Below are 5,950 nucleotides of genomic sequence, written 5' to 3'. Positions count from 1 at the left end.
TGAGCAGCAAGATTCAAGTCTGGTGGGATGAATCTGATAGGCGTCCACTGCGTGAGGTCAGTGTAAGCAGCAGCCGGGAGGCGGAGGTGCCAGAGAGCAGCCAGGGCAGAGAGACCGAGTTTCCAACAGCATGCGGGGCAGGCAGGCAGGGGACCAGCACGCGGCAGCCCAGGAATCAGAGCGATGCATGCGAGGAAGTCAGTGCCACATCAACTGACAGGAGCAGTGCGAGAGTCACCGTTTACTTTCACGGTGACCTTGTGTTTATATGATAGTGGTTTTCCACTCACAGTACTGATAACAATCTTCCTTTTTAAAATAAAGTGGAAATGGCAAGTCGATTCAAGGGAAAGTATGTATCACTCAGGTGAAATAGACTTTGCAAAATCATGGAGATGGTACGAGGATGGCTGAAGACAGAAAACAATGCAGTAGCTAAAGGCCTCTGTGCACCAGCGCTCCCGGCTGACGGTGACTGTGAGCTGATGACCTGTCTGTCCACTGCTGCCCTCACAGCAGCATCCAAGACGTCAGAAGACCTCAGCACGGTCCTAAAACATCACTCTGGGCTGAACCCTGGCTTGGCAACATCGATCTGATTATTTGAGATGCTGAGTGGAGCAGAAAATTCTTCAAAACACAGAAGACATCTAAAAAGGGACTGCTCTGCAAAAGCCAAGATGTGGAGACAAGGGCAGCAGATTTAAAGTTAGTTGCCGAAAAATGAGTCTTAAAAAAACTCACTTGACAGGGGCCGCGCAGTTTCAGAAGCATAGCGACCGCTGATGAGTTCTGTGCTGCACAGGGGCAAGGTCTACAAGCCTGCAGGTGCGAGAGAGGGGGCGGCACTGGGCCCGGGGCCTCACTTAGCACAGACACCCTGGCCCAGGGACCTGGCGTGGATGCCCCGAGGCTCCCCTAACACTGCGCTGCGCTGGAGTCAGGTCCAGAGGCTGGGACAACTGGTCTCCTTTGAAGTCAGAATCCAGGTTGGCTGCTTGAAGCTTGGCTTGGAATTTGGGTCAGGAGGAGGGGTCCACTGTGGGTCATCTGGCCTTTAGCTACTGTTTTTCTGTTTGTTTTTTGAATTTCAGACATGAAGGCAGGTACATTGTGAAGACACTGATGGATTAGAAATCCCCAGTGTCTGAGAAAGGGAGGGGCTAGTGAGAAGCAGGTTTGATGTCAGAGGAGGTCCAGAACCTCAGGCGTTTACAGAAAGCCGGGCGGGATGATGGAGACTTGGCCTTGTCCTCGCTCCCGCTTCTGCAAAAGCGACTCTTTTTGCGCCGAGTTGCTAAATTGTGATCCCCCGGATAACCCAAGAGAGGAAGGAAAAACAAAACAAAACAGCAAATAAATGAAATGAATAACAAATGACTGCGTTAGCTAAATATTCTTGGGAAATCAGAGTCCTGTCCTGCCCAGGAGAGTTGGAAACAATACCCACGGCACAAACAGAATCAGGACTCAGTGGGCCATTATGCTCTGACCCCACTTAATTAATTTAGTGGCGTCCTGTGCCCAGGCTTTACTTAGCACGTGAGGAGGATTCTATATTGCTCTAGGAGCCGCTGCCTTAGACTATTTTTCAATTTCAATGTGTTAAACTATTAAATAAGTATGTTTACTAGTTTAGGATCCGGTTTTTCTTACTCCTCCGCCCTAATGACAGGCTCCCTGACAACTTGGCTCACACACAACTAACTCCTGCTCCTGTTCAAACACCTTGGGACACTTCCTGGTATGCTTCTGGCTGCTGCAACGGGACAGTCCACCTGAACTGCTCACTAATAGTCCTTGTGCATCTCAAACAGCCTCTTATGGAAGGATGAGTTTGAAATTCCTCTTTTTCAGACCAAAACACTGTCAACATCAAGAATTATTCCCATTTAGATCCCTATGCATCCTCTACTGCAAACCTACACTTCATGACCTTTAAATTACGGAGTCTTATCAGAGCAGACAATTGGCCTAACTTCCTGAACATGTCCTGTACATGAGCGTAACTGATTTATCCTATTTCTGACTTAGGATTCAAGTCCATGGCAGGTCTGCTGTTATTTCTCTCTCCACACCACCACCTGGTGGCCACAGCTCACACCACAGGAGAGGGGACCCACTATGCAATGCTGGTGCCCCAGGCTTGGTCAGCACCTTCAGGGACCAAAGCAGCTTCAACTGCAGGCAGTGCTCACAGTGGTTAAGAGTTCAGGCTCTGTAATCTGCCAGACCCGGGTTCAGTTCCCAGCCCCACCCCTTATTCTCTGGGAAAGTGCTTAACCTTGTCAAGCCTCACTCTCCCAGCCCTGAAAAGGGGATAGGAATTGTGCCTGCTTCACATGGCAGTTGTGAAGACATAAAGTATGAAACTAGCTAAAGATTGCTGAGCCCAGAAAGAGCCCCCATTACATGGCTGTCGTTACTAATATCTACCACTGACCTCCTCACTCAGGAATCCAAACAGTTGTTTGTTTGTTTTATTAATCCTCACCTGAGGATATTTTTTTCAGGGAGAGTGGGAGGGAGGGGCAGAATCAGAGAGAGAAACATTTTTGTGAGAGTGACACATCGATTGGGTGCCACCCACACACCTCAACTGGGCCGGGCATTGAGCCTGCAACCCAGGCATGTGTCCTTGACCAGAATCGAACCCTGGACTCTCTAGTATGAGGGCTGACACTCTAACCACTAAGACAAACCGGCCAGGGCAGTCAAGCATCTTTTCTCTGAAAGTTTTCTAGCTCTATTAGGCTGATTATCGTTAATTAAGTCAACTTAGACAATAACACAAAGGAAGGTGGTGAATGTAAAAAAATTTATGTAGCCCCCATGAGAACCCTTGGCAACAGACGCCTCAAGATAAATGTTAATAAGCTTCATTATCATTTCCCTGCATGTGAGCATTTGACCTAATTCACCTCCTGTAAAGACTGGGAATGCGAGCATAAGTCCCTAAACACTGGTATGGATGTGTGTGCACACATCGTGTTTTTGCATTTTGAGGTCCTGAAGTGGTGAATGTCACCCAGAAAGGCATGTGCACAAGTCACACTCAGGAGGCAGCTTGTCACAGGCTCTGGTGCTGTAACAGCCGCCCCTGAGAGTCTCAGGCCTGGGTTGGTCTTCAGGAAGTCCTGGTGTCCTTCATAAAATTTAAATTCTCAGGGTGCATGTTTGGCAGGTTTATAGGTAAGTCATGTATGAAATGAGATTTAAAAGTAAATTGAAAACTCAGCCATGTTTAAGGCAAGTAGGATGCACTTTCTCCCTTGCCGGAAGCCGGTCCATCATTGCCACTTGACATAGTCGCTGCAGGGAAGAACCATCTGCACAGCATATGTTTCAAGGGACCTGGTTTATATGGCATACTGTTCTTAATATGTTTGCTCCCCTACTTAGCGCTATGTGTTTTAACCAAGGTCACCTCTCCGAGAAAGGTTGTTTCTCCAGGTGGGGATTTTTCCCTGGAGTTAGAGATTAACAGGACTAAGGAAGGGAATACATCAGTAAAAACCCTTAACTAAGTGCCAGGCCGGTAGTTAACCACTTTAACTATGAACAATCATGCTTAAGCTACATAATCTTTACTTAGGATAAGCTCCTTCAGTTACTTCCTTGTAGCTTAACAGAACAATAGAGTAGTGACCTTGGAATGGAGATAACAAATGCCCTAACCTTTGGAATAGAATGGATAGGATTAAAATCAACTGGTATAAATACAGATGTAACAGGAGAATAAAGACAGAACCTGGCTGGAGAACCTGACTAGAGAACCTGGACAGAACCTGGCTGGAGAACGTGACTAGAGAACCTGGCTAGGCTGCTGTTCAACTGAACACTGTCTCCTTGTCATTCCTTCTTCGTGGACTCCGTCCACACCTTTGGGAACCCCTGGACCTGCTGGGGCTGGACCCCAACACCCCCTCTCCCAAACCTTAACATCTCTGAAATCACGATGCAGCTTCGAGCCTGTCTCACAGTCACTGTCGGCCAGGTGGCAAAAGTGACAGGAAGATCAGAGCCACAGGAGGCCTTGCTGAAGACCTTGCAGCTGTCCCTCACGTGTTAAATACACTGCGGATCTTGTTACAGAAGTGGCCTATTGTAGGCCTGGAGGAAACAGGGAACCCCAAAATCCTCTGCTGTGGAGCTTGTCTCTGCAGTAACTGTGTGGACACCAGCTCTGGATATTTGAGTCCCTACCACAGTGTCCGTGAGGCGTTAGGCTCCTCATACTAAAGGAACTGAATTGTTCTGGGACGAAAGTACAGCAACACTGACTGGGCACATTGAGTGTTCACATTCCTAAGGAGACAGATGTGCATGTGTGGATCACACTCCCTTCAGCATCCTACACACACACACACATGTGCACACAGAAGGCAGTCTCCTTGGTTCTCCCCTGTCCCTGAGGGAGACCTGAGTTCCTCCCCTTCACTTCCCACCTGCAGACAGGTCAGCCCCTCCTACCTTTTCCCCTGGGCCCCCTGCAGGTCTCTTGCTCTTCTGTTCACTTTGAGCAGCATGGGGTGGTCTGGAGGGGCTCCAGCTGCGATTGAAGAGTCTGAGAAGTACTGGGCGAGGCCTGGTCTGAGGACCCCAGCGGCCAGGAAGGCCTCTCTGAGGTTGACTTTCGTCGTTCTCTGGAACCCCCTTTCTTTAGTTTGATGAGTTTGAGTAAGAATTTGGCTCCAATCCCGTGCTTTTTCCTGTAAGAGGTAGGTTTTTAGGACACAGCCAACCCTCACTGCCCCTCCAGCAGGTGTCTGGGTGCCCTATGCGAGCTGGAATTTCCATCACCAACCTGTAAAGGTGGTGGTTAATCTGGTTCAGAAAGCGGGTTCTCTTCGCCATCACCACGCTCACCCCACCTGGGGCTCAGGAGGTGGCACACAATGTGCAGTTAATTCACACAGACCCAGGGGTGGTAGAAGCCTTCATCGTACAGGAACCCACACTAGCCCCTCGGGAAAACAGAACTTCAAACCCAGCTTTCAGCTCTTAATTACTGTGCCAAGTGCAGGAAGTGGTGCTGTGCTGACCTAATCATGCTGGTTGGCAAAATTCCACCAAAATGCCATTTTCAGAAAGAGACTGGGACCTCCTCACTTTCTGCTAGAGTTAATAATACGTGAAATAGGCTGGCATATTCTGCCCACTCCCGGCACTGAGGAATCTGGGTGAGGGGAAGAGGGCAGGAGAGTGGGCCCCTTCAAGTAAAAACAGTGAGCCCTGGATGAGTTACCCGGTGGTTGGAGCATCAGCCTGAGCACTGAAGGGTGGTGGGTTCCATCCCCCGTCAAGGGCACATACCTGGTTTGCAGGTTCGATCCCCGGCCCCGGTCGAGGTGTGTGCAGATGGAAACCAATTGATGGGTCTCTCTCTCTCTCTCTCTCTCTCTCTCTCTCTCTCTCCCACCACTGTCACCTCCCTCCCTCCCTTCTACTCTCTCTAAAAATCAATGGGAAAAATATCCTCAGGTGAGGATTAGAAAAATAAGTAAATAAATGAAAACTGTGAATGTAAAAGGTAATTCATTGCAGCTAACAGGAAATGAAGCATTCTAATGTAACAGGGACCACAGCTGGGTTCTGATCCTGGCTCTGCCACGAAACAGCACTGTGCTTACACAAGCCACTCAATTTCCTCATCGGTGCCTTAATTTCCCTGTCAACAGAAGGGTCAGGCAGAGGTTCTGAAATTCTGTGGTTCTGTGATTTCTACAGAGAGGCCCTGCCGGATTCATGATGATTTGACCTCAAGGCTGGGCTGGGACAGGACAATGGGAAGGCCCAGCTCCTGGGCTCAGGCCCGGGCCCAGGGGGAGCCCTGCTGGACGGAGGCCGGCAGTCTCAAGGACCGAGCCGACCTACCACCGGGGCTGCTGCTCTCTGGGGAAGAGAATGTGTTTCTGAACCTGCCCTGGGGGGTCCAGTGAACCCAGAG

The 5,950-nt window shown here is 49.5% G+C and overlaps 1 protein-coding gene across 1 annotated transcript in view; it reads right to left on the bottom strand.

Moving 5' to 3' along the window:
- Positions 1-11: 11 nt before the first annotated feature.
- Positions 12-5,950, bottom strand: part of LOC102256683 (protein Daple-like) — a 72,957-nt gene continuing 67,018 nt past the window's right edge. Inside the window, exon 20 of the mRNA XM_014532313.1 lies at positions 12-1,297. The gene's annotated coding sequence lies outside the window, so the exon portion shown is untranslated. The remainder of the gene's footprint in view (positions 1,298-5,950) is intronic.

The sequence above is a fragment of the Myotis brandtii genome, unplaced genomic scaffold (genome assembly GCF_000412655.1).
Source record: "Myotis brandtii unplaced genomic scaffold, ASM41265v1 scaffold879, whole genome shotgun sequence".
Taxonomy (NCBI): domain Eukaryota; kingdom Metazoa; phylum Chordata; class Mammalia; order Chiroptera; family Vespertilionidae; genus Myotis; species Myotis brandtii.
This window is presented reverse-complemented; position numbering and strand designations above follow the sequence as displayed.